The sequence below is a fragment of the Protopterus annectens genome, chromosome 5.part1, assembly GCF_019279795.1.
Source record: "Protopterus annectens isolate FY-2018-M chromosome 5.part1, PAN1.0, whole genome shotgun sequence".
In the NCBI taxonomy this organism is placed as follows: Eukaryota; Metazoa; Chordata; order Ceratodontiformes; family Protopteridae; genus Protopterus; species Protopterus annectens.
Window position 1 is genome coordinate 346,058,459 of NC_056736.1, and position 14,652 is coordinate 346,073,110.

Sequence of the window (14,652 nt, forward strand, 5' to 3'; positions counted from 1 at the left end):
CAAGAGGTGATTGTAGGATGGGGAAATAAAGACAAGCAATTGGGCGGTGTGGTAGAAGACACCTTTAAACTTGAACCCTCTCATTCAGACAAAAATTTTAGTAGTGCTATCTTGGTTGAATTCAACCATGCTGCACCAAGTGTTAAGAACATCATTAGAAAAAAATGGAACATGTTAACATTCAACTCTGATTTAGTTGGTGTTGTAGGAATGGGACCCAAATTTGTGTTTAAGATGGGTCGCAACTTAAAAAGTATTTATGAAAGAACCCCTCACAGTAGGATTAGTAAAAAAAAGGTGGTGGAACTAAAAAATGTGGGAACTGCAGTCAATGCCACTTTATATATGACAAAGATCATATTACATTAGAAAATGCAACCCACAGTAAAGTCTGGTTAAAGAAAGGAAGTTATCACAGCAAAGGAATTATTTATTCAGCAATTTGGAAAAAGTGTGATTTTTTAATGTTGGAAAGACTGAACGAACCCTACAAAAGATAATATATGAGCATAATTATAGTATAAAAATGAATAATTCTAACAACTCCTTATTTAAACACTCATTGTTTAAAGTTTCCCATGATGAGTTTCTATTTTGTATTTTGGAGCAAGCTGAAAAGGATCCCAGGGGTGGAGACTAGGAGAATTATTTGTATTACAATGAACTGGTGTGACAATTTAGGCTCAATGTCTTTACTTAGATAGAGCTTAATAATTATATCTCTATAAAACCTATATTGAAAAAAAGAGCATCAAAATTATAGTGACAGGTTATTTTTTAACTTCATGAGTGTACTTAATTTATTATATTATTTTATTTTAAGAAGATATTCTTTTAGGTAATTTAAGTGTTTATATTTTAACTATGTTGATTTTTTTATTCTTAAAGTGTGAATAAAAAAAGTTTTTTAATGTTGCATTTTTAAACTTTAGATGTTGGAATTTTTTATTTTTATTTGAAGTCTTATGGTTCACTTGGTAAGAAGTGCACTGTCCCCTTAAAAGTTTCTGATGACACAATTAGGAATGAATAATTGCTGTTAATTGTAGGATATTATTTAAATGTGTGCTGTATGAAACAACTTTTCATTCTGTTGAAGTCCTAGGAAGAAAGGACAAAAGAACTTAATGGATGAATAAAAGACTTTTGGATTTTACACTGTCTCCTTTAATTTATATTACTACACTCTGCCTTGCTACCATTTGGATTGGATTCTTAGTAATATATAGACAAAACCTTATGCTGTCTCAATGATTCATACACCCAGAAAAGTACTCATAGCCCTCAGAGGTCAAACTAAACAGGAACAAAAATTAATGGAAAACTTAGGTGACATTAAGAAACAATTGCAGCCAACAGGATGGGCAAGTTGTATGGTCACTATTGCAAAGAAAGCCAAAATTCATATCTGTATGAATGTACACAAGGGCTGAATGGATTGTGTAAAACAGGGCATTATCCATTTATTATAGTGATCTTGAGAATGCCAGATATTAATTTTTCTCAATACTAGATACAAAGCAAAGTTTCTCATTAATACATTTAGATAAAAGAAGCTTCTAATTTTGTATATTTATTATGCAATTAAAATAGTACAGATTCCTTAGACTTCCATTGGATTTTTCATCAGCACCAGAAGTATTTCAGAAAACTGTTGCTCAAGTAATTGATTGCTTAGAAGGTATTATAAACATAACTGACGAGCTTTTATTATGAGGCTGGACACAAGACAAGCATAAAATGAGACTGCTACAAGTGGAAAATAGATTAACATAGCACAATTTTAAGTTAAATGAGAGTAAGTGCAAAATCAGAATAGAGTGCGAAATACATGAGCCATATTCTAACATCAAAAGATATGAAACATGATCCAGAAGGGTTACTATAGCAATGTTGAAACTGCCTCAGTTGACTGGCACATGGTCGAAAGGCAGTTTCCCAGGTAGGCAGAATGTTGAACCAAAATTGATTGAGTTACACTACAGCGAATGACTAGTGGAGGTCAATCATTTTGGTTCGACATTGTGCAGGGAGGTCGCACTTCAGTGAGGAACAGGGAATTAGCCCAATTCCTCACTGTAGTGCAATCTCAGAGCTGGTATATTTAATGTACAGGAGGTGTGTGGGGCACAGCCTCCCACATGGGGGGTGCAGTAGAAGTAACGTACCCTTGACTGTAGAGTTCAACGGTATGTTAATGTGCATAGCAGGAAGTGAGTGACGTCACCTACTACTATGCTGAATACATTGAACCATGATGGTCGATGTATTCAGTTTCACTTTGGGTTTACACTCAAAATTTCATATTCAGCATTTCGAGTTGACATTTGTTATTGATCGACTGAAGCTGATTCGAAGTTTCAGTAGTAAACTATCCAGAAACAAATCTGAGCAATTGTGCAAATGCTAAAAACAAAAACATACATCCATTAAGGAGATTTCTAGGAATGGTGTAATATCTTGCAATGTTTGTACCTAACAGCTCTTGGATAAATATGCCCCTTTGAAAGGTATTAGAGCAAGCTGCAGTTTGGAAACAAGACTACGAACAAAGCGATCATTTTAATATGCTCAAACATCAAGGTACAGATGTTCCAGCTTTAAAATTTTATAATGTGAGCAAACAAGCTGCACTGCAAACAGATGGTGGTAAGGATGGGAGAGAATATATAATTCTGTAGGTCAGTAACATTTACAGAAACATAAAAGACATGTACTCAAATAAAAGGAGCTATTAGCAGTACTATATGGATGTGAGAAAGTCTTTGAATATATGTAAGGTAAAGAAGTTCAGGTGGAGCAGACTACAAACCATTGCAAAGCATGTGCAGAAAGTCATTGTACAAATAAAAACACAAATGCAATAACTACTGATGTAAAAATGTAGAGAAACAGAATAAAACAGAGTGAAATGGATAATGGCATGTTTTGTTATCAGAATTAGGTTAGCACTTTGGTTCCAAACAATTATAATGGAACCATAATGTATATATATATATATATATATATATATATATATATATATATATATATATATATATATATATATATATATATATATATATATATATAGTCTATATTATAAACACGAAAGCACAAAATAGTGAATACATCTACAATGACACATGAAGGTCGATGTACAAAAGGAGCGAAATACATAATCAGTGAAAATGAAAATGTCGAATGTATTTGCTTGGCCAGTAGGGCGATTGTGGGGATGAGAAAATATATTATTTTCCCCACTGTAGTACAGTCTCAGAGTTGGTATATTTATGTGGGGGGGTGTGTGGGGGGTGCAGGGGTGCTTGCCCACTTGCAAAAGTGTGTTAATTTAATTTTATTTAGTTAGTTTGAGCTTACCTGCATGGCGATGTTGGCTGACAAAATACATTTGGCGTTTTCATTTTCGCCGATTACGTATTTTGCTCTTTTTGTACATCAACCTTTATGTGTCAGTGTAGACGTATTTGCTGTTTAGAGCTTTGTGTTTTACATAGCCTGCCATTATACCAAACACTTGCTGTCATAATAAGTGCCCAGGCTGTTATTAAAAAAATCTAAACTAGTACTTGCTTTAATGTAATTTAGTAGTCTACTCCATGCATCAGCTGCTGTCTCAGAGAACCATTTAGTACACTCCTCATTCCTATAGAATCTTCTACATAGGATGTCTGATGATTCATTACTTGTTTGTCTTTTCCCAGTTAGGGGTTGCCACAGCAGAACTAGATTTTTATGGTGCCAAGTTGCCAGCCCAATGCCAAACCTTCAGCGAAGGCACCCCCATTCATGCATGTGGAGGCCACTCAACTGCAGGGAGGACATGCAGACTCCACACAGAAGGCACACCAGCCGAGAATCGAACAGGAGAACCTCTTGCTGTGAGGCAACAACACTACCGCTGTACCACCGTGGCTTTTGTCTATTGATTCACTATTACTGTTTGATAACCCCAAAGATTCTCAGAGGTAGTTAACTCTAAATGCCTTATAAACCTGAATAAGGTCTCTTCTTATATATATATATATATATATATATATATATATATATATATATATATGAGATGCTGTAGATGTTCAGCTATTTTAGTCTTCCCTAATAACTTACATTTTCACATGCTAGAATGCCCTTGGTATATTTCCATTATGCTCTTTCCAGTTTACTCATGCTTGTTTTCTTATAGGGTTTCCATATTGTTACTCCATACTGAAGTTTGGGTCTAATCCTGTTAACAAACAATGACTTTATCATTTCTGATTTCCTAGAATTTATTAATATTTTTATACAGCCTATAGTTCCATAACTATCATTAACTATTTGGTTGATATAATTAGAAAAACTCAAAGCAATCCATATACCCAGGTCTTTAAATGAATCTATATGTTCAATTACTGTGTACTGTATTAAGTATTCACCTTTCAATTTATGTCTCCCAAATATCATATGCTTGGTTTTTGATGTATTTATCAACATATTGTTCTCCTGTGCCCAAATGATCAATTTAATCAAGTTCTTTTTAGACATGTCCTACCTGTAACACTTATAATCATGAATAACATGAGGCACCTCCAAGGAAGAAACACTCCACAATAGAGAATAAATCCAAAAAGCGGTCCAAGTAGAACACAGAAACAGCAGAACGGACCAAAGCTGAGTATAACCATAAAAACACAGTAATCAGATGTACAACAACATAGAACTGTTTAATAAACAAAAACAAAAGACATAAACAGGTAAGCACTTTCACCAACAATGCTTCTTCAGATTATACACAGAGTAAAAACAGTCAGCTTAAGAACTATCTTGCCCAAGTGCAATTAATTAAACAAAGAATCAAAGCTACTTGGGACCATTTAAAGTGCTAACAACTAAAAACAAAATATCACATCATAACAAATATATGTGTAAACATATATAGAAGAAATTAAAGATAAAATTAAAAAAAAAAAAATATATATATATATATATATATATATATATATATATATACATACATATATATATATATATATATATATATATATATATATATATATATATGGGTCTACTTCATTTGATCGAAAGACCATTTGACCTAAATCCATTTGATCAAAATTTCATTTGATTGAAAACCAGTATTCAAGGCAAATAACAGGGATTTGTCCCCCTCCCCAATGTCGTGCGACCCTGGAGTTGGTATATATAGTTAGGGGGGTGTGGGGGGTGCAGCCCATATTTTCATTTAAAATCTGTACTTTTTGTGTTATTTTATTTGCCCCCGCCACACCCCCCCTAACTATATATACCAACTATAGGGTTGTACGACATTGGGGAGGGGGACAAATCCCGGTTTTATGCCTTGAATACTGGTTTTCAATCAAATGAAACTTCGATCACATGCGTTTAGGTCAAATGGTCTTTTGATCAAATGAAGTAGACCTATATATATATATATATATATATATATATATATATATATATATATATATATATATATATATATATACTGATTGCTTAATGCTCAGAGCTCTAGATTTAAGAACAGGTTTTAAGGGGACTTTGTTATTAAGACCATTTGATTGTTTAATTAATTACACATGGGCAAGATAGTTCTTAAGCTGGCTGTTTTTAGTCTGTGTATGGTCTGAAGAAGTCTTGTTGGTGAAAGCATTTACCTGTTTATGTCTCCTGTTTTTGTTTATTAAACAGTTCTATGCTTTTATACATCTGATTACTGAGTTTTTATGGTTATACTCAGTCTTGGTTTGCTCTACTGTTTCTGTGTTCTACTTGAACACTTGTAATCAATTTACCCAAATTCATCTGCATGCAGACTGTAGAACACCTCAGATGAAAAAGATAAATCTGAAAGATACAATCTAAACAAGTATGGGCCTAGGACAGAGCCCTGTGGGCCACCCTGACTGTAACCTCCAATTTCACCTGTCCAGTTGCTGTATGATACATGCCATGTCTTATTTGTTAGCCATACAGCTATCCATCTTATCAAGAGTACATCAATAGCTAGCTGCTCTAATTTATTGATTAGTGTTTGTGTATGGCACTGTCAAATGTTGAAGTTAGATCTATATAAAATACATTACGGAAGTTTTTCTTTTGTAGCTGTTTTTATATTGATATAGAACATCATGTTATAGGTCATAATAGATCTATTTTCATCATATGCACCCTGATATATGGTTTAAAGTCACAGCCTTTCCAATTCTGACAATAACTTATCCAATATTACTTTCTCCATTATTTTTCCACAACATGAAAGTAACTTAAGGGTCTATATGACTCTGGGTTTGTCCTACTCCCCTTTCCCTTAAAGACAGGTTTAACAAGTGCGTTTCTCCAATCTTGAGCAATCTCCCCATATTTATATGACCTAGTAAATAATAAATGTAATGGTACAGTAAGTTCTCAGCTCATTATTACCATTTGTGTCTCATCCCTGTGCTTTGTTTGGATCCAGTTTCCATAGTTTTTTTTCAATAGAATCTAATTTGATTTTACTGTATCAGGTTACTTGGATGTCACTAGGACAATTTATCATCCCTTTGTGGAGCCAAACTGCTTTGCATAAGATGTTGTAAATATATCCATAATCTGTTGACCTATTTTCCATTTGTTATATTTTTGTCTCTCACTTTAATCAAGTATCTTCTTCTTAGGTAAATATATTATCCTGATGTTGTGTGCCTAGATCCTGATGTTAAGCATTTTTTTTTAATTTTTTTTCATTCAAACAATTTCCCTTTTAAAACTTTCCAGATTCCTTCTACAGTTTTTTCACTGAATGCATCACTCCAATTAGTTTTACATAGTGACTGTTCTTCTTCCGTATAATCTGTAATTAATCTTCTGTGCATTGGTTTAGATTTCAGTTTGGCAGAATTATTTAGCAACAAATTAACCTTTATAATCCCATGATCACTGCACATCAATTGTGGTAAAACTTGAAATGAAGTAACAATAGTTTCTATAGGAACACAAACACTGTCTAGTATGTTCCATTCCCTGGTAGGCTGTTTTACAATCGGAAGCAACTGCTGTTCCTGAACATACACTGTGACTAATTTCCTTAATAATGTTGTTGAATCAATATTATTCCAGTCTGTTTCTGCTAAATTTAAATCTCCAGCCACAATTATTCTTCCCTCCTATGTTTCATCAAGAAATGTATGAATTCCACTAGGTCATCAGCAGTTGACTTTGGTGGTCTATACATTCCAACAATTGTTATATGTTCTAGGGTAGTCTTTATTGTCCTAGTTACACAATCTATAGCATTGGTGTTATCACTGAACATGTAATAATCACAGGTCTCATAACTATCTTTAATCCGCATCATAACACCTACACCTGATTTTTTGTTAGAATGTCTGTTCCAGTAAACACATTTGTACCCTGACAGAACAGGTTTCTAGCCATTGTTCTTTAACCATGTTTCACAAACAATAACAACATCACTCTTGTGGGAAGGTCGCAACTTTTCAATAAAAAAATGTTATTATTAATGCTCCTAGCACTAAGCCGCGGTGGTGCAGCGGTAGCGTTGTCACCTCAGAGCAAGGTTTTCCCGTTCTATTCTTGGCTGGAGCGCCTTCTGTGCAGAGTCTACATGTCCTCCCCGCAGTCGAGTGGCGTTCAAAAGACATGCGTGAATGGGCGTGCCTTTGTCGAAGGTTGAGCGTCAGGCTGGCACCTCGGCACCGTAAAAATCAACTGCCAATCATTAGCGGACCGGAGTTCCACTGTGGCGACCCCTAACCAGGAAAAGCCAAAAGAAGAAGAACATTAATGCTCTTAGCACTAACAATCATCAACAGTGCATCAAATACTGCTATCTGTGAACTGTTAAATGTTCAACCTGGCAAAAATCCTGCCTTTTGTTTGTCAAATATTGCAAAATATCTGCTGCAAAAATGTCTTCCTTGATCTTTTCATGTGCACCCCATCCTTTCTGAACATATGGGTCCCCAAAATTAGGCTTGGATGCTGTACACATTTCCATTTTCTAAAACAGGACATTTTTCTCATGTGGGTATTTACCCAATCTTTTCATTTATAGTGACCTGACTCTCCTTTCTATATGTGATTTGTGAAAAATATGTCCTAACATTTGTACAAGCTACGCTATCTGTGAGAGCAATTGGATAGTCCTTCCAGATGAGATCATTTATATTGACATGAATAAAAACAGATCTGTACTTCCTTACATTAAGGCATGCTAAGCCTTGTCTTAACATTTTCTGTGTTTGCTCTTGGCAAGCATAGCTCTGTTCGATGTTCATTATCTTCTCTGCAAATGCAAATAGCAGTTCCTCTAATAACTGAATCTCTAGTTACAAGAACATTTTTTCTGACCAGATCTGAAGAATCTTCAGCTTCTAATTCAGTAATATCTGCTTTATCAGTTGTTACAAAGGAGTGTTCTTTATCACCATTAGTCTTATTAATCCCACTGTTTTCATTGCTTATTACATTTGCAAGCATTCAATTCTCATCCAGCTGGCTTCGTATATCCACAGCTTCAGCTATGTTGTCAATGTCTGTCTTTCTCCTCTTTTTTTCAGGTCTATATTATCTAATTGACCACTTAGTTTGTCGAATACCTACATGTCGACAGCTAAAGATCGAAAACATACAATCTCGAATGGCCAAGTAAACAAATTCTTTCATCGGGAAAGAATTCACTTGGCCATGCCACACAAACATAAACTTCCAAGCCATAAAAAAGCAGGGGCCTTCACATCCCGCAACCCCCATAACTAAATATACCAACTCCGAGATCTCTCTACATTGGGGAAAAGGCAAATTCCCGATAACGGCCAAGCGAAATCATTCACAATGAAAGAATTCACTTACCTGGCCATTCGAGATTGTAAGTTTTTGACCCTTAACTGTCGATGTTTAGGCGTTCGACAAGCTAAGCAGTCGATTAGATAATACAGACCTTTTTTTCTTGCAGTAATATTCTTTAGTCCTTCCACATTCAGTTTTGATTTCTTCCTTTTCACATGCCCTTTCCTCCTTTTTACCTTCTCTTTTGGAAAAATAATGACTTTTTCTGTAGACTGAAGGTTTTCTGAAAAATAAATGTTATTATTTCCTGTAATCTGTGTGTTACATAAAGCAGTGTCCTTTTTAATATGTATTCTCTTTGATTTACAGGAATTTGTCAGTTTCTTTTTTCTTCCTTGTTATTTGTTGTGAACTTCTTCCATTCTTTCTTTTTTATTTTCTTATATATGTTCTGAATCCTTAGATTGCTGAGGACTTATATCCAGAATTCCAAAGTTGTCAGAGATATTATCTTGTTCAACAGCGGTTGATTGATCTTTACAGACAATAGACACTTCCTTTCCTTAATGTGTTCTGTTTGCTTTTTGCCTAACATTATTTATCTCATCGATCCAGTCATGAATGTATGTAACAACAGTACTCCAAACCGTGCTAGTCGCACAAGTTTAATGGTCATCGGTAAGTCTAGAGCTTCTACTAATAATGGTACGCAAATCATCCAAGTTTTGACATGAAAATCACAGATCACCCGTGTTATCAGGTGTTACCTTTAAATATACATAGCATTTAGTACACTGTACAAGATATCTGTGCTTTAGCTAATCATTAATGCCATACTCATTTGCAGAATCTGTATTAAGCTGCAAGTTAATAAAGAATTCTAAAAGAAAAAAATAATCAATATCAGTTACCACAGAATTCAGAGAATTTAAATTAACATCCATGAAAAATATCATACAATGTACAACTAAATATTAAACTAAGTACAATAAAGTTGTTCCTCTGCCTTTACAAGTCATGAAAGTCACACAAAAGCTGGAATTCCTTTACATCACATACAATAAGGAAGACCACTGAAGAAATCATACAGATCTATTGACTGCTTGAGAGTTAGGACTGAAAAAATATACATTTATTAAAATGTATTTTGAATATGTTCAGGGACAATACGTAGATGTAAACAGCCCATGACATTCTTAGTGTGAAGCTAGTTTCAACTTATAATGATCACTGCAACATAAACATAATACATGCTACCTCAAACCCAAATACACACACACACACACACACACACACACACACACACACACACACACACACACACACACACACACACACACACACACATGCACACACATTCACACACACACTAAAATATATCAACTATTACTTCATTGCTTGCTACAGATCCCATGAATGCCCCCACCCCGAAAAAACAATCATGCAAATTACCTTAATAACATTGAGGGGTTACATTTTAACCCAACTACCTTCGTTGCTGGGGTTTTCACTTACCCATATGTTGACTGATACGTTTACATATTTAAAAGTGGATATGCTCACTATTTGCTAGACTTTGTTAATACCAATACACTGTAACAAATTGTAAAACTGCTCACCAGAAGCTTTGATATTCCTGACCTGGTCCTTACCAAAGTAGCCCCTGCCTGTACCACAACATGCATTTTCTAATCCCTGATTAAATAAGACCACCGATCAGTTACTTTCTCTATTGAGCTTAATTGTACCACATCGACACAAAAAAAAACGACTTCTGCAGGGCAAATATACTTCATTTTGCAGAAGACCTACACGCATTTCCTAACAATCCCCCTGCAAATGGACTCAAATGAGATAACTTACACATTCACCAACAATTCTTACCAGTGTTTAGACAGCTACCTAGAAATGTCTGTACCTGTCAGCACTGAATATAATGGTACATTCAGAAATAAACTTCTTTGGTAGAGCTGCCATATTAATAAACTGTGTAATAAAGCAAGGAAAATAATGAAACATTGTAAGAAATCCACATCCCCCATTTCAAGACCGCATTGAAACATGCCAGCAAGGGAATGAAGAGCACTATTAGAAAATGTACAGCAGAGTACAACTTAAGGTTCCTACAGATACCAAATAAAACAACAAATCATTCCTCAGTTATGTCAGAAAATTAAGGAATAATGTTCAACAGTGTTCTGACTTCATCCAGTATCACACATTCCAGTTCCAAGAATATAGCCAAAATATTAGCAGACAAATTCAGTGCTATCTTTACCAGACTTATCCACATTGTTGAGCCCACTGTCTCTAGAAATTTAATTTCCCTTGTAATTACCTTGGATCAAGTCATACAATCCCTATCAAAGGCTAAAAATAATGTTTCTATGGGACCAGATAATATATCAGGCAACATGCTTATCAGTGCCAAGTATTTACTATCTGAAATTCTACCACAGCCTATCCATAGAGCTTGTCCCTGATGCCTGGAGAACAAACAGCCTCTGTGACTCCTCGACACAAGGGTGACCCCTATACAGATCCAGGTGGTGCAGACCCATCAGCTTTACTGGCCTTAGCTACAAAGCCATGAAACACATTATAGAATAAATAATTTATGCAGGCATAGGCAACTTAACTGATCTAGCCTTTACTTGTTTGGTTTTGTGAAGGGCAGGTCCTGTCTCCTAAAGTTAGTAAATATCTTTGAAAAGCTTACAGAGGCTGTGGATAGCGGTCACTCTAAGCATGCTGCTTATCTTGACCTGTCCAAGACTTCTGACTCTGTACCCTATACTGGTATTATTGAAAAGTTCGACAAATGCAATGTAAACTCATATCAGGAATTAGTTTCATATCCCCTCCTGTTCGGCATTTCATTTGCAGACATCCAAGCCAATATCCTTGAGGTATGGTTGACCATGTTTGCCAATGAGTGCAATTTGGGCACTGTTATCTGCTCATCCATGGATAAGAAATGGCTCCTCATTAAAATGCTGACACTCAAAATGCTGAGTGCCAACATGCCAAAAAAAAAAAAAAAAAAAGAGATTGTAAAACCAGGAGAACAATGAATCTCACAGATCGCTCCTCTCCTTTAAACTTCTTTTTTGCATATATATATATATATATATATATATATATATATATATATATATATATATATATATATATACCAACTCTGAGATTGCCATACCTCAGAGAAAATGGAATATTCCTGGTAATGGCCATCTCAAATGTGATATATGTAAGTCAGTTTGTTGGCCATTCAATTACCGACATTTTAAATGGTTACACAATAAACTGCTCCAAAAAAGGCTAGAATGTAAACATATATAGTGTATTGAAAACAGTCTCAAAATAAATGCAAAAATGTGCAGCATAGTAGCATATGGAAAAAAAGATGTTCTCACCTCATATGTCATAGGTGGTACTACTCTTTAAACAGATTTGGTCATAGGAGACCTGGGTGCTTATGTGGACAACTTTCAATCATTCAATCATCATATTGCTCATGTGGAAAGGCCCCAACAATTTTTAACCAATAAATAAATAGATGCTTTTATTCCATCAGCTATCCTTATAGATTAGCACAGCTCCCCTTATACTCAGTAGCTTACTGGCTGCTACAAGGTATCCTGCATCTTGCATTTCAAGCAATTCATGCAAGACCTAATCCTATTTGACCTCCTATTTCTTCATAAAATTAGTGCCTCTACAAATAGCAGTACAATGGACTTAAATGTATACCAATAAATAAAGTTGTTGGAGCGATAGGCTCCTAATTCACTGTACTCCATACTAGTACATGTCAAGCAAAGTACGTCTTTGTCTATCTTTAAGGTTGGTCTGAATGATTGGAGGGCTAGATATAAATGTATACTATGGGTATCATGTACGGCCCTGTTTGATTTGGGAGGTGGACACTGCTAAGTACTTGTAAAGTATGTCAAGAACTTTTAAGTGTATCTGTTTAATCATGTGCATGACAATGACTGTTATGTTCCTGTGATCATTGTCCTAGTACTGCTCCTATGTCCCTTTCTATCTATCTTTGTATGTGTGTGTGTGTGTGTATGCGTTTGTGCATAGGCATATATTTCTACATGTAATCTCTCTATCTTTCTCTAGCTCTGTATGACTATATTAACTAAGGTAGAACACTAAAAAGAACAGCCAACAAATAACTGAATCAAAACATTAAACAAACAAAATATAGTATACACAAAACTTCAATAATTAAAATACAAACACCAAACAATAACCCTAACAAAGACTAAATAACAAAGAAAAGTATTTTTACAGGGAGGAACCAGACTCTGCACATACAGCAGAGCTATAGCTAGCTCATCTGGTACCCTGGGTAATTCCCCGAACTGGCACACCCCAGCCCAAAGTTGAGGCCAAAAAAAAATTCTACTGTAAACTTTACCTGCAACAAGTTCTTTGCTACAATTGCTATAATTGAGGACCTGCTGAGTTCTACAAATGCAGTATCAGCACTCATTAAAGAAACCTCAATATCACCCATTTCTTCTGATATGAATTCTGGTATTGCACTGGCAGCTGTCAGTTGCATCTGGTGTAGCTGCCCTCTTCTCCCTTTCCTAGTTATGGACAAGCCACCCACATCCCCAGATTTAAATATGTAAACTCCATGGTCACACCTCCATGGAGAAGGGATACATTTCTATGAAAATGGAAGTTACTACTGCACATGAGAACAACAATGGCAATGAGTCCCTAACACAAACAATCCTCATAACAACCACCCTACAAACCAAACAAAATCCACTCACCACTTGTACATAAACACTAAACCCCACAAACACATTCTATTTATAATCTGCATTTTGGCATTTTTATTATTTGTACTTAGCAAAATTTGACCTTAGTTACACTTAGTTAGAAGGGACACAAAACCTATGTATATGTGTCAAATAGCTAAATGAAGGGGAATTTAGAATATAGAAATGCATATGTGGAAAACAGGCACATCTTCAGTGTCTCTTTGTTATGTACTCCATACCCTGACAAAACCACAATCATCTTAGTTGATACAGAAAAACACGCAGTTTCATTGTGTGGTTATGTATTTTAGCTAGATGCAGGAAGCTCTCTGTTGTGTGGTATTGTTTTCTTCTAAAGAGTTTACTTTGATTAAATACCTCATGGAGATTAAACCACATTTTCAGTGTCTCTCTGTTATTTACTCAGTAGTCTGACAAAACAATAATAGTTTTAAGTGATATAGAAAAGCATACAATTTCATGTCTGATGTGGGAAAGGAAGCCTATTTGTTGTTTATGTGGATGAGTTGATAGTGTTATGGACATTACAGTTTAACTGTTTAATTGTGGTTAGAGCCAAGGCTTTGGCTGAACTAATTGTGTTAAGTAATTGGTTGTCCAGAGTAGTAAATGAGATTCGTAGAATAGTTTCAGGGCTTCAGGAAGAGATTTTTAAAGCTCATAAATTTAGTTCTATATTTGTTAGAGTCATAGAGACTCCTCCATCCAGAACTGAATTGCACAAAGGGCTTGTAGCTTAGCCACAAATAAGGTGAGGAATGAAAAAAAGATGTAGATGGCAGTCTTACCTATGGATTGTCCACCACAGTGTTGCCATATTTGATTTATAACTGCAAAAAGTGGGCCAATACAGACATTGAGACACCATATGTAGAACATTGTTTTATGGAAAAATGCAGCATCTCTCTACCTGACCTGAAATCTGCATTGAAAGCGCTTTCCAAACCATTTGTCAGCTTGTGAGAATTTACAAATAGAAAGCTCATGTATTAATGAGTCATGACTTACTATGATACAGATCTTAGAGAGTTTAAGAATCATGAAACTGACA